The sequence below is a fragment of the Anabrus simplex genome, chromosome 8 (assembly GCF_040414725.1).
Source record: "Anabrus simplex isolate iqAnaSimp1 chromosome 8, ASM4041472v1, whole genome shotgun sequence".
NCBI classification, from domain to species: Eukaryota; Metazoa; Arthropoda; class Insecta; order Orthoptera; family Tettigoniidae; genus Anabrus; species Anabrus simplex.
The window spans coordinates 172,078,040-172,104,100 of NC_090272.1; the positions used below are offsets into that span (position 1 = coordinate 172,078,040).

The window sequence follows — 26,061 nt, forward strand, 5'->3', positions numbered from 1 at the left end:
TTGCCACGGGGACTTGGTTTATGTGTCGTCTTCATCTTCATTTCATCCTCATCACGACGCGCAGGTCACCTACGCGCGTCAAATCAAAAGACCTGCAGCTGGCGAGCCGAAGTCCTCGGACACATCCCGGCACTAAAATCCATACGCCATTTCATTACCACCACCACCATTCTGCCTGTCGTAAGGGGCTACTAAAAGGGGCCCCAGGGGCTATCAACTTTGGAGCATGGACTGGCGACCATCGGACCCTTAGCTGAGTGCTGGGATTGCTTCCACTTACTTGTACCCCCTGTGGGTGGGGGCGGTAGAATAATACCCACGGTATTCCCTGCCTGTCGTAAGAGGTGACTAAAGGGGCACCAGTGGTTCTGAACGTTAGAGCGTGGGTTGGCGACCACGGGGCCCTTGGCTAAGTCCTGGCATTGCTTCCACGTATTTGTACCAAACTCCTCACGTTCATCTATGCTATCCGACCCCCCTTTGTCTTGTTCTTTTCCGACCCCAACGCTATTACGTTTCCGAGGGCTAGGGAGTCATTCATTTTCACGCCCTTCGTGTCCCTTGTCTTTCTTTGGTCGATACCTTCATTTTTCGAAGTGTTGGATCCTTTCCATTTTTTCTCTCTGATTAGTGGTATATAGAGGATGGTTGCCTAGCTGTACTTCCTCTTAAAACAGTAATCACCACCACTCTCATGGTCAATCCAGGGTCTGTTCTATATGCAGTATTTGATTTACGAGGCATACGGCATTCTCTTCTTCTTAATGTTGAGAAGTAATGTTTTATCTAGTTGTACTTCCCCTTAAAACATTAATCAACACCATCACCACTTCCCCTTTTTGGACGGAGGTGGTAGTATACAAACAAAGTATCCCCTGTCCATCGTAAAAGGCTGACTTCCAGGGGTTCTGAACTTTGGAGTGTGGGTTGGCAACCATGGCTCCACTAGTTCAGTCTGACATTGCTTCAGTTTACTTGTTTCAGGCTCCCTGCTTTCATCTCTCCTGTTCGTCTTTTTTTGGCCATATCTTGTTGTGTTCTGGCCCTGGCAGTATTAGATTTGTGAAACCTAGGGAATTTTTTGATTTTCACGCCCTTCGTGGCCCTTCACTTCCTTAACCGATGATACCTTCATTCTTCGAAGTGTCGGATGACTTCTATTTCCCCTTCAAATACATATTGTTATGTCTAAGAAAGGATAGTTACCCAGCTGTACTTCTTCTTAAAACAACAACCGCCACGACCACTGCGACTCTTTCATTTTTTCGCCATTCCAGATCCTCTTTAACCGATATCTGTTTTCCAAAAAGTCGGACGAGGAATTTTGCCAGGAATTTTTAATTAGAGAGGTGTAGATTTCAATGGGGTTTTCAAATTAAATATCGCGCGTCATGACATTTGGTCTTGAATTCCTGACCGAGGTCGTAGGCAGTGATATCGCTTCTCCAACAAAGCTGATATATTAATAAAAAAGCTTTAACATATCTACAAACTTGAATCTTATAGAGTAATAACACGAAAGGATATTTTTTTACGACCGCATTGTACTGTACTCAAAATAAACTTTCAACGTATTAGGTCGAGTTCATTACATATTCTTCTTCTTCTTTATCTGTTTACCCTCCAGGGTCTGTTTTTTTTCTCGGCCTCGGCGAGGGATCCCACCTCTACCGCCTCAAGGACAGTGTCCTGGAGCTTCAGACTCTGGGTCGGGGGATACAACTGGGGAGAGTGACCAGTACCTCGCCCAGGCGGCCTCACCTGCTATGCTGAACAGGGGCCTTGAGGGTGGATGGGAAGATTGGTAGGGATAGACAAGGAAGAGGGAAGGAAGTGGCCGTGGCCTTAAGTTACCATCGCGGTATTTGCCTGGAGGAGAAGTGGGAAACCACGGAAAACCACTTCCAGGATGGTTGACGTGGGAATCGAACCAACTCTACTCAGCTGAGCTCCCGAGGCTGAGTGGACCCCGTTCCAGCCCTCGTACCACTTTTCAAATTTCGTGGCAGAGCCGGGAATCGAACCCGAGCCTCTGGGGGTGGCGCTAATCACACTAACCACTACACCACAGAGACGGACTGTGTTCATTACATAATAGTACACATCGAACAGATGTCACAGTAAGTACAGAATAAAAATAGCCATCCGAACACCTGTGGTATTCGAACCCGCAACCTGTAGCTTAAATTATTTCCAAGAGAACAAACGTAACCTAGGTCACCACATCTCAATTGGAAAGTGCACCCGACGCGATATAGGAAAGTTTATTTCGTGTAATTATATGAATATTTGCCTGCCTACTACTTGCACACATTCTGGTGGTATGATCTTATACATTTTGTTAAACGAGACATCAACAAGATGGGGAAATCTATGTAATTTGGACCGATGTGTATTAGATTTGCGAAATATAAGACTTCATCTTCTGATTAAAATTAAGAAAAGACAAGGGTGTAGTTCCATGTGCTGTTGATATCGTGAGCGTAGCCATGGGACCTGCGGTTTTATGGCGGAATCCGAACCACATGCACGTGATTTCTCATTTCAAACAGCCGGGATTCGAACCTCAGCAATCTTGGTGAGAAGACAGTGATAATAACATTCAACTATCACGCCCTTTTGATTATAGTTAGGAGAGAATCCTTATCTAAATGTACTGCCCCTTAAAACATCATCATCATCACTAGCATCACTCTTTCATTTACTCGCCATTCCTGGCCGTCCCCCTTTTTAACCAATATCTTCATTTTTCGAGGAGTCGGATAAGGGATATTGCCGGGTAGGGCCTATTTGTAATAAGGCCTGCCCCGTGGTGTAGGGTATCGTGCCTGCCTCTCATTCGGAGGCCCCGGGTTGGATTTCCGGCCAGGCCAGGGACTTTTACCTGGATCTGAGGGTTGGTTCGAGGCCCACTCATCCTACATGATTACAATTAAGGAGCTATCTGACGGTGAGATAGCGGACCCGGTCACGAGAGCCAAGAATAACGGCCGAGAGGATTCGTCGTTCTGACCACTCGACACCTCGTAATCTGCAGGCCTTCGGGCTGAGCAGCGGTCGCTTGGTAGGCCAAGGTACTTCCAGGGCTATTGTGCCATGGGTTATTTATTTTTTAATTTATTATTTATTTGTAATAGGAGGTGTTTAAATTCCAGCCTATACGGCGTCAACTCGAAAGACCTGCACCCGGCCTCTTCGGAGGCCACACGCCATTATCATTATTATTTTACCAGGCAAATGCTGAAATTACTAAACTCTGAATTTAATGCACTTCGTAGGTACTGTAATTATCCGATTGCGATTTGTACATGAGTTTACAAAGTAAAAATACCATTTACTTATTTGAGATACGAAAATTTGCTGGTCAGTATTTTTCGGACAGGAGATGTTTAGCTACTCGAGGCATGCTTTGCACTTGTTATGCGCTGTGCAGGCAGGTCCCAATCAGTACCTTCCTCATGCACAAAGCAGACGCAACGATTCATGAGTGAAATGGAACGCAGAGGAAAGATCAGTACATTTGATCAAAGGCAATTAGTAATATTCCATCATGAAAAAGGGAAAACATGTCGACAAACCGCAGATTTGTTGAACATGAACATTTCAAGACAGAATTGAAAATTTGCCATAGACAGGTCGCCCAAGCGTCCTTCTTAGGAGAGAAGAGAGGGCAGTAGTAAGAAAAGTGAAATGAAATCCACGTCTTACTACAACCACTATTGCTGCTGTAGATGACGACGAGTTTGGAAATATCACTACAAGTACAAACTGGAGGGTGTTATATAGATGTGATTATCACGTGCGAACTGCAAGAAGGAAGCCCTACATCAACAAAATAATTAGGATCAAACGACAAAGATTTGCTAAGGAGCATCTTAGCAAAGGTATGAACTGGTGGAAGACTGTAATTTTCTGCGATGCATCTAAATTCAACCTTTCTGGTTCAGATGGGGGCATCATAGTTTGGAGACAGCCCAATAAAGAGTTTGAAGAAAGAAATATGAAGGCGACGGTAAAACATAGCGGGGGACATGTTATGGTGTGGGGCTGTATGTCGGCTCAAGGAGTAGGTGAGCTGATTTTTATAGACGGAAACATGGACCACCGCCAGTACCTTCAGATTTAAAAAAAACAACCTGAAGAAAAGTGCAAAAAAGATGGGAGTTGGGAAATGTTTTAAATTTTATCAGGATAACGACCCAAAACATACGGCCTATAATGTACGGCTATGATTGTTGTACAACTGTCCTAAAGTTGTGAATCCTCCCCCACAAAGTCCTGACATTAACTCCATAGATAATTTATGGGATATACTGGAAAACAACATCCGGAAACATCCCATAAATTCCAAAGCTGATGTGAAGAGACGACTGCAAGAGGAGTGGGAAAAATTGTCCCATTCCATTACAGGAAAACTCGTGGAGAGCATGCCGAGACGCCTATCTGAAGTGCTTCGCAGGAAGGGAAGAATCACGAAGTATTAATATTCCTACATGGACTCCATCCTTCAAATTTTTGTTGTACTTGCGCATTTTTGTCCGAATATTTATGAACAGGCAATTTTGTATTATTTTAATTATATTCATAAGTTCCAAATTATTTGTGTATCATGAAATGAAGTGCATGTTTATTTTTGGTATCTGTATGTGTAACTATTCATTCTGAACTAAGCAAAATTAAACTATATATTTTTTATTAATCCGAAAAATTATGACGGTCACTGTAAATCCAAACACTCGAATTGAGCGACTGACTCTAAACTGCTTCCCTTGCAAACACTTCAGCTGAGCGAACCGCTGTAATGTGCCTTGAAAATATTATTAGGGGTTAGTTTGTTAACGAGCCTTATTCCGACTCCTTGGCTAAATGGTCAGCGTTAAAGCCTTCGGTTCAGAGGGGTCCCGTCGGGTCGGGGATTTTAATCCTCTTTGATTAATTTCTCTGGCTCGGGGACTGGGTGTTTGTGTTTGTCCCAACACTCTCCTCTCCCCTTCATATTCACACAACACACCACCAACCATCACATAAACACGCAATAGTGATTACATCCTTCTAATAGTGTTAGCGACGGGAAGGGCATCCGGCTGTAAAACTGGGCCAAGCCCACTTGTGCTACACAGTTGCCACCCGCGATTTCACAAATGTGGGAAGAGCGGTAGAAAAAGAAGAAGTTTGTTATAAGCCTTCAGATTGAAAACTAGTTTGTATGAGACGCATTTAATAAAAGTAAACCTTTCAATCTCGCCATTTTTAAGTTTACAAGGCTACAAACTGAAAACTAGTTTATATGACGCTTCCAACATAAGAAATGTAAAATACACTTCACAAATAGCATTAGCTGCAATACTGTCAAATTACTTTTAATTTAACAAACAAACGCAGCAGGGCCAGGAGTGTTCTTTGCCTGGGTAAGGGCCGATTGCAGAAACGGTATTTAGACGATGACTACGGTTAAACAATGCCTAAGTATGGCTGCCGCATTGCAGAGACGTTATTTATCACTTCGACACTGTCTAAAACCGATGTTCAATCGGTCCTGTTTAAACACTGCCGAGAGCACTGTTTAACCTCAAATGAGAGGACTGAATCACAATCAGAGGTTGCATTTTAATGCAAACTTCAACAATTAAAAATGTAACACTGAAACACACCATAATAAACTTAACTCTGCGTACAAGCTCTTGGCTTTAGTTTTAGCATCTCCAGAGAGGGGCATGTGTTGTTGATTGTGATGTTCAAACCAATACATTGTTTTCATCGCTTCCGAGCGAGAATTGGTCACTCCATTCACACTTAAATTAGTAGAAGATTGAGCACTTTTTCGAATTGATTCCGCATTCCCCGAATAGTTCTCACAGTGGATTGACTAAGTCCCAAAGCACGCTGAATGTCAACAATACGCTCACATTTCTCATAGCGATCGCAAACTTCTAATTTTGTTTCTAACGAATACGACTTTGGTGCACTCTTCTTTCCTTCGACAGGCACACTTTCTTACCTTTCACCCTGCGTTTTAAATACGAAACCTTTGGAGCGCAATTTCACAGCTCTACTGACAGGAACTAACGATTCACGTCTCGACAAACACGACAGAAGATGCGCGTCGAGATTCGCTTGCCCTGTTTAACCTTGGCGCGCGACTTAGTGTACGTTACGCATGTCTGTAACCACCTTAAGGCATTACAGCTTCCAAGTCCTGTTAACAGATGGCAGCACTAGACTTAAAACCAAACTCGCGTAAATTCGAAATCGCAGATAACGAATCCGCGTATAATGGAGTTTATCTGTACCATGAAACATATAATTTGTATTATAATGTTGAGACGATTCCGGGAAGAAAGGTTAGTCCGACGGCCTCTCTGTGGGTCGCCTGCTGCTAAATCGCAGCAATTCGTTTGACATATACGGGGAGATAGATCTTAAAATAAGGTTTCGCTTTTCGATAGACTTGTTTCTTGAGACTGACAAAGGGACAGTCCGGTAACTGTCAACTTGAATACAATTCTTGGCAACCGATATATTTTATTATATACATGGGGTAATTTCCATGGAATTATGTGTCACTTCGACTACATACATATCAGAATTACGTGTCCCGATCGTCAGAGGGCTGTCACATACATCAACCAGGAGGGATTCACTTATATCTACTGCCAAGTAAACACACATAATAATGAAAACTAAAAAGTAGGTTGTATGTTTTTTTAAATATATATAATCATATAAGTTTTCGGCAACTATCAGATAGGAAAAGGTAAGTGGTGGTAACGGTGGTGGTTATTGTTTAAAGAGGACTGGGGAAGAAGAGCCGTGTCCATAATAACAGCCCTAATATTTGCCTGGTGTAAAAATAGGGAAACTACGGAAAACAGTATTCAAGGGTGCCGAAGATGCGTTTCGAACCTACGATCTACAGAATGCAAGCTACATCTATATGGCCCGTACAACACACTCGGTTACATATTACTATGCTTCATCCTCTCTTCGTCCAAGCTACCGTATTTATGAGTAGATTACACTCACTGTAACAACGCTATAATCAAAGCTACACTTCCACGTACGGTGGCGTGTCGCTTAGTGTCCATAATATTATGAGATTTAATTTACACCGATAGCGATATTCTTATCTGTGGGCAAGTCATCCTCATGCTTAGCCATATTTGAGTAATGTGTAGGAAGACAAACAGCTGACTGGCGTTCGGCGCGCGCACCGACGAATTTCATTGGTTGCGACATGCAAAGAGTTGCATGAAAGATACTTCTATCTTCATTTTCGAACCAATATGGAAACTTTAAGCGATGTCTAGTTAAGCATCGACTGAACATTGTTTATACGATGGAAGACCGCGCTTGTTTTAGACATTGTTCAGGTAGACGTTGTCTAATGCTTAAAACTAGTCATCGTTTCTGCAATCGGTCCTATGTCGCTCAGTTCTAGTGTTCGGGTTCATGTGCGCTGGTAAAATATTTCGTTCAGTTCGAGCGCGCCCAAATCATTGTATAGGAAATCATAACCTAGCCAGCTGAAATGACATGTGATCATCTTCCTATCAGCCACAAGTTCTAGTGGGCGCACTCGAAATGTTTTCATGATGTCACTCCCGTGTTCACTTCAGTACATAGACGATGCAGTGCTGTAGTTTTCTGTTTACTACTAATCCATATACCGTATTTAGATGGTGGTGATGATTACTATTTTAAGAAGTAGTACAATTGGACAACCATACTTTATTAACACAAATGAGGGGAAGGAAATGGAAGAGGTCCGACCCTTCGAGGAATGAAGTTATTGACAAAGGGCCCCATGGTTTTCAACTAACACTCCGAAGACGATGGTGGTGGTGATTATTTTAGGAGGAAGGACAACTGGGCAACCATCCTCTATTAACACTAATGAGAAGGAAAATGCAAGACGTCCGACATTTCGAAAAATGAAGGTATCGGCTAAAGAAAAGGAAAGGCCACGAATTACGTGAAAATGAAAGACGTCCTAGGCCTCCAATCGAAAAAGAACGAGAGTTGACCAAGGGAGATCGGGTCGGAAAGATAAAAGCGAGGAGAGTGACACAAGAGGAAGCAATTTCAGGCTCAGCCAGAGGGACCATGGTCACCAACCTACGCTCCCAAGTTGGGAGCACCTGGTTCCCCTTTTATCGCTACTTAGGACAGGAAGGGGATACCGTGGATGTTGTTCTACCGCCCCCACCCACAGGGTGATCGAAATTATTAGTCATTTCCCACGTAAGTACATGTGACTATGGTCCAAGACAGAATGCAACGACAACTTACTGCAGGCATCGTCAATAGAGAGCGAAATGCCTTCGGAGCCAGTTTTCTCCCCGCTCTCGAGGGACGAGAGCAGCTTAGCGAGCAAGTAGGGGAAAAAGTAGGGGAAGTGCATGACGTAGTGCTGTATGTACTGAAGGCCAGTGGCGCAAGTACAGTACGACCACGTTATGCAACCCGCCTGACTGCTGCTCTCTTGTCACGTGACAAACACCCGTACCGTGCGGAGCAAGTAACACCGGCTCCCTAGAGCAACTACATGATGACGTCTGTTACTGCATAATAATATAGGGATTGTATAGCCAAAATTGAATTTCATTAAAACTCTTCTACGTTGTCCTTAATAGGAATTTCCTTTCTTGTTTTCTTTGTTTTTCAGGTCCATTATGGTAAGATGGGATTAGTCTGTCTTATATTCCTGGCTTTAAGTCTGGTGTCATCCTTAATCGCTTTCCCTGCGATGCGCTTCAGGACACGCAGTTTTTACGGGGTGTACCTCTACCTAATGTACGCCTTGTTCATCACCATATGCATGCTCAACGAGTTCAATGTGATCAAACTGCATGGCAACGGAGCAGTTGAGTCGACCCACCGTCCTCGACCCACACGCTCTACCACTACAGCAACGACAACGACCACAGAAGCTGTGGTTTGGGATTTCCGATGAATTCTCATGTGTATATTCTCCCATATAATAAACTGTAAATAATGATACTGTTATTTTAAGGGACACGATATCGTGGCTGCTACATCTGGCTCCTTGGCCTTCGGAACAAGGGGCCCTGGGTTCGATTCCCGATCGGGTCGGGAACTGGGTATTTTTGTTAGTCTTAATGCACTTCTTTTCCCATACCAACAATGCACCACACATCAAAACAACCAACATTTAATGGCGAATATATCCTTCCTCATAAGATTGGCGTTACGAAGGGCATCCGGTCGTAAAACTATTCCAAATGCACACCAAGTGCCTACACCAGCAATTTGGGGAAAATGCCAAGAAGAAGGAGGAGGAGAAGAAGAAGAAGAAATCATCATCTTCTGTCACCGAAGAACGTAGATGATGATTTCTGAATGGTAACTTGTCAAACATGTCATTGCTTAAGTGTTGAAAATTAGGTTGTACCTCGGATTCGAACACAAATCTCCCTTCTCTCCGAATTGCCGCGCAATGAAGCACTTCATATTTCGAAGGGTGGTAACAGTTTGCACATTTTGACCTTAAGAGGAGGAGGCACACCTTTACGGGTCAAATATTTCTCCTTCATTCTAAATGATATTGAAATGTTCATATACTTCTGTCATTTGATGCATCCTACTTGTACGTTTGTTGTTCATTTTATATAATTTTCATTTTCACACTTGTTTTGACCATAAATGAAAAACTATTTTTCACGAATGTTAGCATGATGTGTATTTAATTTTTATTAATAGTATGTTGTACGCTCCTTTCTTTGGCATAATACAATTTAACTTGATAAATAATATTTATTTTGTAAAAATTCGAACATGTTGATATATTTCTGAAATAATATCGTAGAGATTCTAGCCCTTTCAGACCGTGCACGCACAATTGTGCGGGTTCGTATTTTATCCCCGACCGTATTTGATGTTTTTTCGGAGCTAGACCGGACTGCAGTGATTGTGTGGGACACGTGGCGTGTATTTCAATTGTTTTTAGTATGCGCTTGACCGCCAGGGCGAAGGAAGAAGAGTTTAAAAAGCACAGTTAATCGCCGAGTTGGTGGCAAGCAGTAGTGCCTAAAGTAAGTATTTATTTATTGCGTTTATATTAATCTAGAAGCTTTACTGAATACCGGAATATATTCAATGAAGTGTGTACATTGGTTAGTGAACGTAAATTTTGAAGATACATCATCGTATATGATACAACGAGGTTTTGAATTTTGATACGCACAATTGTGTGGGTCCTTTTTCGGATGTTAGTTTTTATTTTGTAAAATAAATTATCAGTATGTGTATTGAGGAGCATTTTAGTTTTTGACATACAAACAAAAATTCACACCTCCAGTTTTCTTTCAGGTCTGAAAGGGCTAGACTATGCTCTCGTTATAAATATTTTACTTCGGCTAAAATCCTCATTTTCATCTTTCCTGTAGGGCCTTCCTTCGTTAACTTTCGTTCTTTTCCGACCTCGATAGTAACGTACAGTATCCGGAAAACGAACCGTACTGGAGTTATAAACATGCTCTGAACACAAAGGTACGTCCCCATAACTTGCAAGGTGACGACGGGGCAATTCGTACATATCTGCATCGACACAGCATGTGTTCAAAATTTGCACCCTCACGTCTCACGCATTGCTTTCCGACACGACTAAAATGGGCCCCAGGGGATCTTAACTTGGGCGCGTGGGTTGGCAACCACGGAGCCTTTAGCTGAATCCCGGCGTTGCTTCCATTTCCTTGTGCCAGACTCCTCACTTTCATCTACCCATTCCGACCTCCCTTGGTCAACTCTTGTTCTTTTCCAGCCCCGGCGCTATTAGCTTTCCGAGGGCTAGAGAGTCTTTCATTTTCACGCCCTTCGTGGCCTTTGCCTTTCTTTGCCGATACCTTCCTTCTTCGAAGTGTCGGATCCCTTTCATTTTTCTCTCTGATTAGTATTATATAGAGGATGGTTGCCCAGTTGTACTTCTTAAACAGTAATCACCACCACCACCACCACCACCACCACCACCAATAATAATAATAATAATAATAATAATAATAATAATAATAATAATAATAATAATAATAATAATGCAAGAATTGCATATGAAACGAACGAACACACATCCTACAGCAATGCCATGGCCCCAAAAAACTCCAAGAAACTGAACTTTACAACTACCAACAGAATGCAGAAAATGAAAGGCAAACGGAAATAGAAGATGAATTCCCAAGAGCACTTATCGAGTTTGAAGGGACAGATTCCACACTCAGACCTATACTACCCAGACAGAAGCAAACCAAAAAATTCAAACAAATAATTAAAAAGTTGAATACAAACATTTTACAAACATATTTAGAAACACACCAGACATTCCTTCGGTTACATGCTATAATCTACAATGTTGCAATGGCAGCAATCAGGACAAATGGGGGGAAAAGTGAGTACAAATAGATCAATGAACCGAATACCTAGAGAACCACCAGGGCAGCGCCGACTCAAATTACGAATTGAAGACCTTCGACAGAACATCAATCGACTTACCCAATACACCAATGGTCATCGAAGTCCTCGGCTTTGCAATCGCGTAAGGAAAATATTGAGGAATACCAAAAACCACTCTACTAAAGATGCAGAAAACTCTCTTATTATCGAACATCTAGACACAATGAAGCAAAAAACTAACTGCGCTTGCTAAACGTCTCAAGCGCTATACAATGAAAGGATGACTCCAGCAGATTTCACATTAGAGGAAATTGTAACAGTGATTAACCATTTACACAACCGGAAGGCCCCAGAAGTATTATAAGTGTACACAGATTACTACCATACCACATACAAATTTTCATCAGTAAATTAGATGCTCTTCCAGACTTTCTCACTTCAGGAGTCACGTACCTCTCCTTTTCTCTTTCTACAGCTTTTCCCACATCTGTGGGGTCGCGGGTATGAACTGCGTCGCACATGTGAATTTGGCCCTGTTTTGCTGCCGGATGCCTTTCCTGACACCAACCCTATATGGAGGGATCCAATCACTATTGCGTGTTGCTGTGGTGGTTGGTAGTGTGGTGTGTTGTCTGAATATGAAGAGGAGAGTGTTGGAACATACACAAACATCCAGGTCCCGAGCCAGAAGAATTAATCAGAAGTGATTAAAATATCCGACCCAGCCGGGAATCGAACCCGGGAGCGAAAGGCAGTACGCTGACCATTTAGCCAACGAGTCGGACACAGGAATCACGTACCTAAAATCTAAAAATAACACACAGCAGATCCAGCTAACTATCGGCCAATCACATGCCTACCAACTCTATACAAAATTATAACATCACTTGTAGCAAATAGAATCCAGAAGCATTGCTGGGAAAATATCATTGATGAGGAACAAAAGGGCTGCAAACGGCTCACAAAAGCTGTAAAGAATAATTAATAATTGATAGTATAATCACGGAACAAGCATACCATCATCATCATCATCATCTGTTTACCCTCCAGGTTCGGTTTTTCCCTCGGACTCAGCGAGGGATACCACCTCTACCGCCTCAAGGGCAGTGTCCTGGAGCTTCAGACTCTTGGTCGGGGGATACAACTGGGGAGAATGACCAGTACCTCGCCCAGGCGGCCTCACCTGCTATGCTGAACAGGGACCATGCGGGGGATGGGGAAGATGGGAAGGGATAGACAAGGAAGAGGGAAGGAAGCGGCCGTGGCCTTAAGTTAGGTACCATCCCGGCATTTGCCTGGAGGAGAAGTGGGAAACCACGGAAAACCACTTCCAGGATGGCTGAGGTGGGAATCGAACCCACCTCTACTCAGTTGACCTCCCGAGGCTGAGTGGACCCCGTTCCAGCCCTCGTACCACTTTTCAAATTTCGTGGCAGAGCCGGGAATCGAACCCGGACCTCCGAGGGTGGCAGCTAATCACGCTAACCACTACACCACAGAGGCGGACACAAGCATACCATAACAACCGAAATTTGCACACTTGATTGATAGATTACAGAAAGGCATTTCACCCAGTGCCGCATTCCTGGCTTGTTGAGGTCCTTAAAGTATATGTTGACCCTACAATAGTGACATTTCTAACAACCACCATGGAGACTCGGAAAACAACTAATAACCTCCACCATGGTGAAGAATATGTGATAACTGGCCACATACCATTTAAAATAGACTCGGTCTCAGAGTGAACCTCAAAAGAGAGGGAACTCGGAAAACCTTGTCTTGAAGAATAGTCATTGACGTTGTCCCGAGTTCGCTGTCACCTCGAGGATATTATCAAGTACACCGAAGGCTTCTTGTTGCATTAACCTTATTAACTAACGCAGGAAGCTTTCGTAGAAGTGACGGCCCCTCCCCACCGTCACCCGTGGCGATCATCCAAAGAGTTGGTGCGCTTTGCTGCCTCCGGAATCCTTTCGGACGCGCACCTTGAACCTTACCTCGTGTATATGCTAACATCTCCGAAGATTCAGTCGTTCCCAAGACTCGACCGCAGGTTGAACCCGGAAAACCCTGTTTTGAAGAACGGTCCTTGACGTTTTCCCGAGTTCGCTGTCATCTCGAGGATATTGCCAGCAAAGGCTTCCTGTTGCCTTAACCTTACTAACTAACGCAGGAAGTTTTCGTAGAAGTGATGGCCCCTCCCCGACGTCACCTGTGGCGACCATCCAAAGAGTTGGTGCGCTTTTCCACCCCCGGAATCCTTTCGGACGCGCACCTTTGCACCTTACCTCGTGTATATGCTAACACTTCCGAAAATCCAGTCGTTCCATAGACTCGGCCGCGGATTGAACCCGGTAAATGCTGTCTTGAAAAACAGTCCTTGACCCTGTCCCGAGTTCGCTGTCACCTCGAGGATATTACGAAGTACAGTGAAGGCTTCCTGTTGCCTTAACCTTATTAACTAACGCAGGAAGTTTTCGTAGAAGTGATGGCCCCTCCCCGACGTCACCTGTGGCGACCATCCAAAGAGTTGGTGCGCTTTTCCACCCCCGGAATCCTTTCGGACGCGCACCTTGCTCCTTACCTCGTGTATATGCTATCACTTCCGAAAATCCAGTCGTTCCCGAGACTTGGCCGAGGTTGAACCCGGTAAAAGCTGTCTTGAAGAACAGTCCTTAACCCTGTCCCGAGTTCGCTGTCACCTCGAGGATATTACGAAGTACAGTGAAGGTTTCCTGTTGCCTTAACCTTATTAACTAACGCAGGAAGTTTTCGTAGAAGTGACGGTCCCTCCCCGCCGTCACCTGTGCCGACCATCCAAAGAGTTGGTGCGCTCTTCCACCCCCGGAATCCTTTCGGACGCGCACCTTGCACCTTACCTCGTGTATATGCTATCACTTCCGAAAATCCAGTCGTTCCCGAGATTCGGCCGCAGGTTGAACCCGGTAAATGCTGTCTTGAAAAACAGTCCTTGACCCTGTCCCGAGTTCGCTGTCACCTCGATGATATTACGAAGTACAGCGAAGGCTTCCAGTTGCCTTAACCTTATTAACTAACGCAGGAAGTTTTCGTAGAAGTGACGGCCCCTCCCCGCCGTTACCCGTGGCGACCATCCAAATAGTTGGTGAGCTTTGCCGCCCTTGGAATCGTTGTGGGAGGATGGGAAGTTTGGAAGGGTTAGACAAGGAAGAGGGAAGGAAGCGGCCGTGGCCTTAAGTAAGGCACCATCCCGGCATTTGCCTGGAGGAGAAGTGGGAAACCACGGAATCGAGAATGTTTGAGTTGGGAATCGAACCCCCTCTACTTAGTTGACCTCCCGAGGCTGAGTGGATCCCGTTCCAGACCTCATATCACTTTTTAAATTTCGTGGCAGAGCCGGGAATCGAACCCGAGCCGCCGGGGGTAGCAGCTAATCACGCTAGCCACTTCACCACCCGCCCTTCCTTTTGCCTTATTTATATTTACCTTGTTCCACTTCGTTCATATTTCAGTTTGTCTGTCTCTGGTCTCTCTATCAGTCTCCTTTTACCACGAACAGCGCATGGCGTGTATTTATTCTAATTCCCGCACCTACAGTGGATCTTATATTAACCGAGTGCGGACCGCACTGTGAACGACCTACAGTATTTGCTCATTGGTAATGTGTGGTGTCCGCCTCTATGGTGTAGTGGTTAGTGTGATTAGCTGCCACCGCCGGAAGCCCGGATTCGATTTCCGGCTCTGCCACGAAATTCGAAAAGTGGTACTAGGGCTGGAATGGGGTCCACTCAGCCTCAGGAGGTCAACTGACTAGAGGTGGGTTCGATTCCTACCTCAGCCATCCTGGAAGTGTTTTTCCGTGGTTTCCCACTTCTCCTCCAGGTAAATGCCGGGATGGTAACTAACTTAAGGTCACGGTCGCTTCCTTCCTTCTTCTTTGTCTATCCCTTCCAATCTTTCCATCCCCCCGCAAAGCTCCTGTTCAGCATAGCAGGTGAGGCCGCCTGGGCGAGGTACTGCTCATCCTCCCCAGTTGTATCTCCAGACCCAGAGTCTGAAGCTCCAGGATACTGCCCATGAGGCGGTAGAGGTGGGATCCCTCGCTGAGTCCGAGGGAAAAACCGACACTGGAAGGTAAACGGATAAAGAAGAAGAAGAAGAAGAAGAAGAAGAAGAAGAAGGTAATGTGTTGTCATGGAATACTTACGTCTTGTATTAATATTGACAATGGAACACCGAATATATTGTGGCTTTAGCGTGTAGGCTTCTCCGAATGCTATTATTTCCAATCAGACCCTAATATTTTGCTACTCTGAAGATTACATCGTAAGAATCAACAACTGAACTTTTCTTATATTGCTTCCTATCAGGGGATTGTGGATATGGGCAATAAAGTTTTCTTCTTTGCCGTTCCATCCCTGATGTATGTATTATTCAAGAATATCTTACTGCAGCAGAGTTACTATCGCAGTCATGTAGATGATGCATCATGCTTAATGAACCATGGTTACAATATGTCGCAAGTACTACAAGTTTCGTTTAGCCACACATGTTGAACTTCCTCTCAAGACAATAATCACCACCACCATACAACAATATACTCATCGTCGGTAAAAGGCACGTGCGTTTCCTTAGAAACAGTTCCAACCTTTCAGGCTTGTTGAAAGCCAGAAGCTGAATCGTAATTATTTTCAGTTATTCAGTGTGTTCCTTTCATTATGTATAGGCCGTATTGTGGCTTTAAGCTTCCTAAAAGGACTAGTATAAATAAAATACTGTCCGCCTCTGTGGTGTAGTGGTTAGCGTGATTAGCCGGGTTCGATTCCCGGCTCTGCCACGAAATTTGAAAAGTGGTACGAGGGCTGGAACGGGGTCCACTCAGCCTCGGGAGGTCAACTGAGTAGAGGTGGGTTCGATTCCCACCTCAGCCATCCTGGAAGTGGTTTTCCGTGGTTTCCCACTTCTCCTCCAGGCGAATGCCGGGATGGTACCTAACTTAAGGCCACGGCCGCTTCCTTCCCTCTTCCTTGCCTATCCCTTCCAATCTTCCCATCCCTCCACAAGGCCCCTGTTCAGCATAGCAGGTGAGGCCGCCTGGGCGAGGTACTGGTCATACTCCCCAGTTGTATCCCCCGACCAAGAGTCTGAAGCTCCAGGACACTGCCCTTGAGGCGGTAGAGGTGGGATCCCTCGCAAAGTCCGAGGGAAAAACCGAACCTGGAGGGTAAACAGATGATGATGATGATGATAAATAAAATACTACTCAATAACTACGTGATATATTCCCTTCTTGTAATCGCAAGGAATCTTACAGATGCAACGAAATGAAACGATAATTAAAAAAACTTCTAAATGTGTCAACTGAGTAGAATCCCAAACCAGGCGAGTTGGACGTGCGGTTAGGGGGGCGCAGCTGTGAGCTTGCATCCGGGAGATAGTGGGTTCGAACCCCATTGTCGGCAGCACTGAAGGTAGCGTTTCGTGGTTTCCCATTTTCATACCGGGCAAATGTTGGGGATGTACCTTAATTAAGGCAACGGCCGCTTCCTTCTCACTCCTAACTCTTTCCTATCCCACTGTCGTCATAAGACCTATCTGTGTCGGTGCGACGTAAAACAAATAATAAAGATTTTAAAAGGAATGATTAAAAATAACCATGAATTCAAAACAGTCAGTGGATCCGATTCACAATGCCTTATTTTCTGGGATGTTTGTCAAAAGGGGTCCAAAATCCAAGTCATCGGTCCCTCATAATAGCACTAATCACTGGTAAAGCAGAACCATGATATTCTCCTACAGTTGTACTAATCACAGGTGATGTAGTCCCAGGGTATGTCACACATATTGGCACTACTCAAAGGCAACACAGACTCATGGTATTCCTCACATATGGGTACTACTCACTAGCAACACAGCCTCATGAGATTCCTCACATAAGGGTACTACTCACAAGCAACACAGACCCATGGTGTTCCTCACATAAGGGCACTACTCACTAGCAACACAGCCTCATGAGATTCCTCACATAAGGGTACTACTCACAAGCGACACAGACCCATGGTGTTCCTCACATAAGGGTACTACTCACAAGCAACACAGACCCATGGTGTTTCTCACATAAGGGTACTACTCACTAGCAACGCAGACTCATGAGATTCCTCACATACGGTTACTACTCACAAGCAACACAGACCCATGGTACCGAGCTCGATAGCTGCAGTCGCTTAAGTGCGGCCAGTATCCAGTATTCGGGAGATAGTGGGTTCGAACCCCACTGTCGGCAGCCCTGAAGATGGTTTTCCTTGGTTTGCCATTTTCACACCAGGCAAATGCTGGGGCTGTACCTTAGTTAAGGCCACGGCCGCTTCCTTCCCACTCCTAGCAATTTTCTCTCCCATCGTCGCAATAAGACCTATCTGTGTCGCTGCGACGTAAAGCAACTTGCAAAAAAAAAATAATAAAAAAATAAAAGACCCATGGTGTTCCTCACAGAGAGGTACTAATCACGGGAGTCAGCTAGATCCGTGGTGTTCCTCACATAGTGGTACTAATCATAAGGCAATGTAGACCCACTACCCACAGGCAACACAGACCCATGATGTTCTTCATATAATGGTACTACTCCCATACTAATCCTCCCCCGATGATACTAATCACAGACCCAGCTGTAGGCAGTAACAATACGAGTTCCTCAGGTAGCAGTGATTATTGCTCGAAGAAGGAGCACATCCAAGCACATGTAGTAGTACTAATCACAAGTAAAGTCGACCCATGTTGTTCATCGCGTAATGGTACTAACCACAGATTGTTTCATGGTTCCATGGTTCCCTTTGTCGTCCCTTTCAGTCGCCTTTTACGACAGGCAGGGGGTACCGTGGTATATTCTTCGTCTGCGTCCCCTACCCACAGGGGGTGTTGCAATATTCCTGAAGTTTTTAACATTCTTGCCGTAGTCTATAATAACAAGGACTGCAAACCAGAACACACTATATGCCACCATTCTCGAGTCCCCTGTTATAACCTGAATCACGGTGAAAGTGAGAGAGATTGTGAACAAGAGAGAGTGTGTGAGAGAACAGCGAATGGAGAGAATTTTGTGTAGCATACGCAATGAACGTCACAAGCTTTGCCGGTCGCTAGTTGAATTGTAGCCAATTTAAAATTTAAAATGGAAACGTGTTTGAAATAAACTGGAGCATGTTGGAAACTTTTTAGCCAGCTCTGAAAAATTAGGTTACGTTATCATAACATGTAACGTACGAGTCAATACAATTAGGTAACTTTTTTTAAAAGCTAGAGAATTCTTTTTAAGGCCTGGGTTTAATGAGGGAAGTTGAAATCATTAGCTCTCATGGCTGAAATAGAAACTTCCATTAAATGATCCACAAGCCCTTTGTGTTTGGAAGCCTTGCATGTCAGGGTGAGTGAAAGTTGGTGCTCACCTATAGAGTATGATTACATCCGGTCCGTAATGTTTGAAGTGCTCGAACAAAGTAACTCGATGTCTGATGATAATGAAGCACCAGCAGAATGGACAGCTCTGCGGGAAACTTGAGAATCTTCTGGACAAATTAAGTCTGATGGGAGGAATTAATTGGAGATCTTATCGAACCTCTTTACAGATTTATTCTTTCCTTATTTATTTATGCATGCATGAGTGAATAAACGAATGAACAAAATACTCTCCTCTCCCAGTTACGAATAACTAGCCATTGGGGAAAGAGATTTCTTATTTATGGTAATCATCACTACCAATACATTCAATAAGTTGTTTTTAATGGTTTGGCTCCTTGGTGAAATGGTCAGCGTAACTAGCCTTCGGTTCATGGGGTTATGGGTTCGACTTTTCAATCTTTTCTGGTTAATTTTGCTAGCTCGTGTTTGTGGTCATCTTAATGCGCATTTACATACATCATTATACTACAAACAAGCATATAACAACGTAGCAGTGAAATACTCTCCCCCTTCCAGGTAGGTTTGGCGTCAGGATGGGCAGTCGGCCGTAAAAATGGGCTAAATCTATACAAAGTGCCGACCCCAGGTAATTAAGATAAGGTCAGGAAGAAGAAGTTGTTTATAACACAAAATACTCAAAATTCGAATGTTACAAAAAATGATAATTAATTTCCCTCTGTGGATCAATGGTAACAGTGTTACCCTCGAAATCCGAAGATCAAGAATTCAAACCCAGAAGAAGAAGAAGTCTGATTTTTGAATGACGTATTTTCGGTGCGAGTTTTGTGTTTTACAGCATCACAAGTACTTTTTGACAATTTCTCCTTGTTTAACCTTTCTTATTTTACTCATTGCCATGAGGTAACTACTTATTTTACTAATTTTGAACAATGATTGCTTTTTTTTTTCTAGTTGCTTTACGTAGCACCGACACAGATAGGTTTTATGGCGGCGATGGTACAGGGAAGGGCTAGGAGTGGGAAGGAAGCGGCCGTGGCCTTAACTAAGGTACAGCCCCAGCATATGCCTGGTGTGAAAATGGGAAACCACGGAAAACCATCTTCAGGGCTGCCGACAGTGGGGTTCGAACCCACTATCTCCCGAATACTGGATACTGGCCGCACTTAAGCGACTGCAGCTATCGAGCTCGGTACCATGGGTCTGTATTGCTTGTGAGTAGTACCCGTAGGCTTATGTGAGGAATCTGATGAGTCTGCGTTGCTAGTGAGTAGTACCCTTATGTGAGGAATACCATGGGTCTGTGTTGCCTTTGAGTTGTTCAAATTACAAAATCTACGCGAGCGAAGCCGCGTGTAATTGCTAGTTAATATACTGTATATAAAATGTTATTCACTCTATCAATGTTGGTTTCTTGCACATTTAAAAGACCTGCATCGTATTTATATCAGTGGGTGAAATGTGATAACTACGTAGTTTGACTTTATTTACAAACCAATTGTGGAAACATGGAATCAGCTTTTCGGTCTCCTGAAGAATATCCACAGCCTGTTTGTAGCTAACTCATCATCATCATAAGGTTGGTTCATTCCCACTCCTCAAGAGAGGAGGGGGCGGGCCACCAGCTCAACTAAGGAGCTCTTTGGCCGCTAAGAAAAGGAAAGAAATAGAAATAGACATTATTATAGAAAGTATGTATTGTACGTACCGGAAAGGAAAGTATAAAAGACGTGACGCAGGGGGACCGGGACAACGAGGCGGAACCCATGGGAGACCCGCAAAGCACCCCGCACCAAGAAGAACCCCGCGAACACCGGAGAAGAGGAGACAAGGAGATTATTTATTGAAAATTATCTCGGGCGCGTATGTGAATGAGATGTTACATAATATGACAAAAGTACATGACAGATATTAAGCCTTAGAAAAAGACGGGTTCATTGAAAGTTGGAAGGAAGGAGCGGGATAGTTTTGTAAGTTACTGAGGTGTAAGAAGAGGGGGTTGCGGAAGAAAGTGAGAGTATGGAGTAGGATAGTATTGTAAGAGAAGATACTAAAGGGTAGTGGTCATATTAGTAACGGAAGTGGCATAGAGGCGGAGGAGGTCCAAAATCTGGAGGGGGGGTAGGACAAAAGATGGTTGTGAAACAGGGAGGTTGACTGTGGGCGACGGTGGGGAGGGTGGCGTGAGGGGAGGAGAACGAAGAGGAGGAGTGGGAGAGAAAAGGGGGCCGGTACGTCGTGAGGAGCGAGAAGGTTCCACTCGATACGCTCGACGGCGAAAACGGATGCCAGTTGTAATGAGGTGATCGACGTCGGCAGTAGAAGTAAGTTGTAGGCGCATCATGAAGGTCGGGCCTTCATCGTTAAAGATCCGAATCGCCCGGCAAGCTGGGATGCCATTCTGTTGCAGTTCATGAAGTAGGTCCCGTTCAGTGTTAGCAGGATCAATCCCCCGGATGACACAGCTCGGAGGGTGAGACAGTTGGCGCGCTGGTCTGGAAGCATCTGCGGTGCCAGTTAGTTGTGCGGGAGCCATTTTGGTGTCAGCCGGAGAACGGTGGAAAGACTGATCCAAGGCGGGAAGGAGTGGGCTAGTGTCGCAGACAGTACGAGTTGAAGAAGAATAGGGTTGCGAAGCGGTAGCACCAGTTGTATGGTCGACGACTATAACCTCAGTGGAAGGATCTGGTGGCAAGTTTGGACGGGGGAGGGAGGTGTGTGGGGCAGACATAATGGGAGAATGATGACTGGAGGTAGTAAAAACGATGGAAGAAGAAGCAGTGGTGGTGGAAGGGGTAGTAGTGGTAGTAGTAACAGTAGTAATGGTGGTGGTAGTGGGAGCAGAGGTTTTCGCTGGTTTAGGCGGATAACGGGAGTGAATAGTGACAGGAGGATCTGGAAGTTGGCGCAGATCTCGTAATAGATGCTCAGGAGCGGCGATCACGTCGTGGAGATGAGTCTTGAGAAAGAGACGATTGGTTGTCAGGCAGTAGCCTTCATACGAGTCGTGGTAGAGAAGCAGAACATCCGGTGAAGGTTGACCCGAGAGACGATCTTGAAGGCGGATAACTTCTGAAAGTGCTGAGGAGGAAGGACCACCAAGGCCAACGACGCGTTCGTAAATATAGGAGTCTGGGATGGAGGTGTCCACGCCCTTCACAAAATATGCGTACATGATGAGGAGGGAGGCGACAGCCAACGAGGCGTCTGCCTAATTATTATTGATTGGCCCGGCTGAGGCTACGATGAGAAAAGAGCCACCCAGCCGCAAAATGTTGGGGCGTGACGAAGTATATTGAGAGGGATGTATGTAGCTAACTGACACGGTCAGGAATAGAATGAATGAAGGATGAAATACCAATAAAGGAAGAAAATGCTGCCGAATTCGAGGTCTAGCGTGCTTTTCCGGACAAAGATTAATGGATGGCAAATGAAACGATAGCGAATTTGTTGAATAAAGAATGACCGGTGAAAACAGAAAAAAAAACTGTCTCACCCTACGTTTCCCCTGACATGCACCACTTATGAAGTGATAGAGGTCAAGAATGAACCAAAGCTACTGCCAAGGAAAGGAAATTGTGTGCCCTGGCGAGGACTGTCGCATTCTCCTGGGTATAAAAGATTAATAAAAGACAAATGTGTTTCAAACAGTGATGTTGATATAAAGATGAAGAAATATTTTGAAAATCCCGATAAGGGGTAAGTAGGCAGTGGACACTGTCACATTCTGAAACACGAAACTTCCCTGTGGAATTCCCAAACAAGACCGCTCGCTAATGAGATTCTAGAATGATTAATGACCACGGCGCATGTTTTACTGATTTTAACACGGCGCAACTTTTACTCGGCGCAAGTTTTACGACACCCTGCTGAGAGCTTCATCAGCGCAAGGTTCAGTTTAGTCAAATGTTCAAGTTTTTAGTGATCAGTGTGTTGTTCCAATGCCATTTTCATTACATGAGTGTGTAATCAATTATCTTGCTTCGTAAAGTACAGGGCATCTTGTGCGAAAACACGCGCTGGCCGCATTACGGCAAAATGCTTGGCGGGAGACAGGCTCGCAGCGCAGGCGACCGGGCGAGTGAGAATCCCCCGAACAGATAAAATAATGTCCCTGTATAACTCGCTTGAAGGCATGTTATGTCTGTCCATCATCTTGCTATTAATGAATATGTCCGTCCAGCATTGTCATATTCCGAAATAAGTTGCTGCTTGTGTAAGATTTCTGAAGTCAACGAATCCACGAATCACAGCCCAATGACCAAATGAAAATTCAGGTGTACATTTGTGACCAATGATGTGAAGAGGTTAATGATCTGGGATAGTGTCACTAAGCGTTAAGCTGGTACTTCAACATGGTATATATAAAATTTCGTGTGGCTATTTCTAGCCGAGTGCAGCCCTTGTAAGGCAGACCCTCCGATGAGGGTGGGCGGCATCTGCCATTGTAGGTAACTGCGTGTTATTGTGGTGGAGGATAGTGTTATGTGTGGTGTGTGAGTTGCAGGGATGTTGGGGAAAGCACAAACACCCAGCCCCCGGGCCATTGGATTTAACCAATGAAGGTTAAAATCCCCGACCCTGCCGGGAATCGAACCCGGGACCGAAGGCCAGTACGCTGACCATTCAGCCAACGAGTTGGACACTTCAACATAGTCAGAGAAACCTTTGTAGCTGGTAGACCGAATTCTGAGAACAGTTTGTCCTACGGGACGAGCTGGTTCGTAACATCCCCACGATCGCCTATCATGTTTTAACACATCCATTTTCTCCAACTTAAAAGATTCAAAGAAATACTTATTTTAATCATTAGCATATTTTGATCGAAATCTTTTCAACATTTAGGCAATATTTTTACGTAAAACTCCTCCTCTGTATGGTTATCGGCTGAGAGAGCATTTCTTAGTTTTCAACTGACAAGCTACTGGACCACAGACCATTAAATAGGAACGAATGAAATGTGCAATGAGGACATTGGAGAGCTGCCAGGATAGTCGAGTTAACAGGGGATTTACACTGTGGTTCGAAAGTGCTGTTCCTCGCAATATATTTCTGACAAGGTTCTTTAACTAATTAATATGTTCTGCCTTCTTCAAATTGAGTTGTTAATTGGTGTGACCTGTACGAGACCTGCAGGTGCCTTCTTGTCTTAAATGTTTACAAGAGCAAAGCAAACTTGTTCTTTATTTTCTTGACCATGATCATTACCACAGGATCTCCAGTTTTACGTTCAGTCCGAACACAGGTCTTAACTATTCATTACAAAAATTTCTACATGGATTTGCAGGGAACGACCGAGAGTAGAGGCCTCGCACGGCTATGGAGCCAATCTCTGCATTCGGGAGACGAGTGAGTTTGAACTCCACCACCGGTTGTCCTAAGAATGGTTTTCTGGGTTTTCCATTTCCACTTCCAAGGAAATTTCAGGACAGTTCCTAATCATAGATCACGGTCGATTTCTTCCACCTCCTTACCTAATTTCATTCACCTTCATGGAATAAACAGTCACGTAAAATTATAAACTTTTCCGAGCTTGATAGCTGCAGTCGTTTAAATGCGGCCAGTATCCAGTCTTCGGGAGATAGTGGGTTCGTACCCCACTGTTGGCAGCCCTGAAGATGATTTTCCGTGGTTTCCCATTTTCACACCAGAACAAATGCTGGGGTTGTACCTCAATTAAGGCAACGGCTGCTTCGTTCCCACTCCTAGGCCTTTCATGTCTCGTCGTCGCCGCAAGACCATTCGGTGTCGGTGCGACGTAAAGCAACTTGTAAAAAAAGTAAAAAATAAATTACAAGCTTTGTTATGTTGTCCATTTTCCGAGCGGAGTGACAGCGTGCGTTAACGCGCTGCGGCTATGGAGTCAAGCTATGCATTCAGGGGACGCATGGGTTCGAGGCCCACCGTCGGCTGTCCTGAGAATGGTTTTCTGCGGTTTCCCATTTTCACTTCCAGGCAAATGCCGGGAGAGTTCCTATGCATAAACCACAGCCGATTTCTTCCACACCGGGCGAGTCGGCCGTGCGGTTAGGGCCGCGCAACTGTGAACTTGCATCCGGGAGATAGTGGGTTCGAACCCCACTGTCGGCAGCCCTGAAGATGGTTTCCGTGGTTTCCTATTTTCACACCAGAGAAATGCTGGGATGTTCCTTAATTAAGGCCACGGCCGCTTCCTTCTCACTAGTAGGCCTTTCCTATCCTATCCGCGCCATAAGACCTATCTGTGTCGATGCGACGTAAATCAAATTGTAAAAGGATTTCTTCTACCTCATTAACCAATTTCATTCAGCGTCATCCATTTCATCTTCATTAGCTCCTCAACTGAGATTGGCGTCAGAAAGGACATACGGCCGTAAAAATATGCCATATAATTTCATCCCTGACCTCGTATCAGAAAGCGGGACTAAATGACGGATAGACAGACAATTGGCAGGGAACGGAACTACTGTCGACTAAGTGAGAAGCCAGACACTATGTCATTCGTCTATAACATGCCCTTTGTCATGATGGTGATAATCATCATCATATAGGGCGATTCGAAAGTAGGGTTACATGAGGATTTAGAGTACGATATTGCTCCTATGTGTGCATCTTGAATATCTGCCTGTGTACACGCGACTTTTCCATAACATAAATCCAGAGCCTTTTGCTAGACCAATTTTGCCACTGCGTTGTGCGTGATCGGCGCTCTGCTATTTAATTCCTCTTGTAAATCCAACTGCTAGCCAGGAAAAACAACCTCTACCCTTTCGTCTTTGATCAACATCATCCTCCGCTCACTCAGCTGTACACAATTATCTCAATCAATCAATCAATCAATCAATCAATCAATCAATCAATCAATCAATCAATCAATCAATCAATCAATCAATCAATCAATCAATCAATCAATCAATCAATCAATCAATCAATCAATCAATCAATCAATCAATCAATCAATCAATCAATCAATCAATCAATCAATCAATCAATCAATCAATCAATCAATCAATCAATCAATCAATCAATCAATCAATCAATCAATCAATCAATCAACCAACCAACCAATCAATCAATCAATCAATCAATCAATCAATCAATCAATCAATCAATCAATCAATCAATCAATCAATCAATCAATCCTGATCTGCATTTAGGGCAGTCGCCCAGGTGGCAGATTCCCTATCTGTTGCTTTCCTAGCCTTTTTCTAAATGATTTCAAAGAAATTGGAAATTTATTGAACGTCTCCCTTGGTAAGTTATTCCAATCCCGAACTCCCCTTCATA

The 26,061-nt window shown here is 44.3% G+C and overlaps 1 protein-coding gene across 1 annotated transcript in view; it reads left to right on the plus strand.

Annotated features, from left to right (window-relative positions):
* The window catches only part of LOC136879354 (sodium/potassium/calcium exchanger 1), a 232,766-nt gene extending 224,030 nt beyond the window's left edge, over positions 1-8,736 (plus strand). The window contains exon 15 of the mRNA XM_068229086.1: positions 8,666-8,736. The gene's annotated coding sequence lies outside the window, so the exon portion shown is untranslated. The remainder of the gene's footprint in view (positions 1-8,665) is intronic.
* Positions 8,737-26,061: the final 17,325 nt, after the last annotated feature.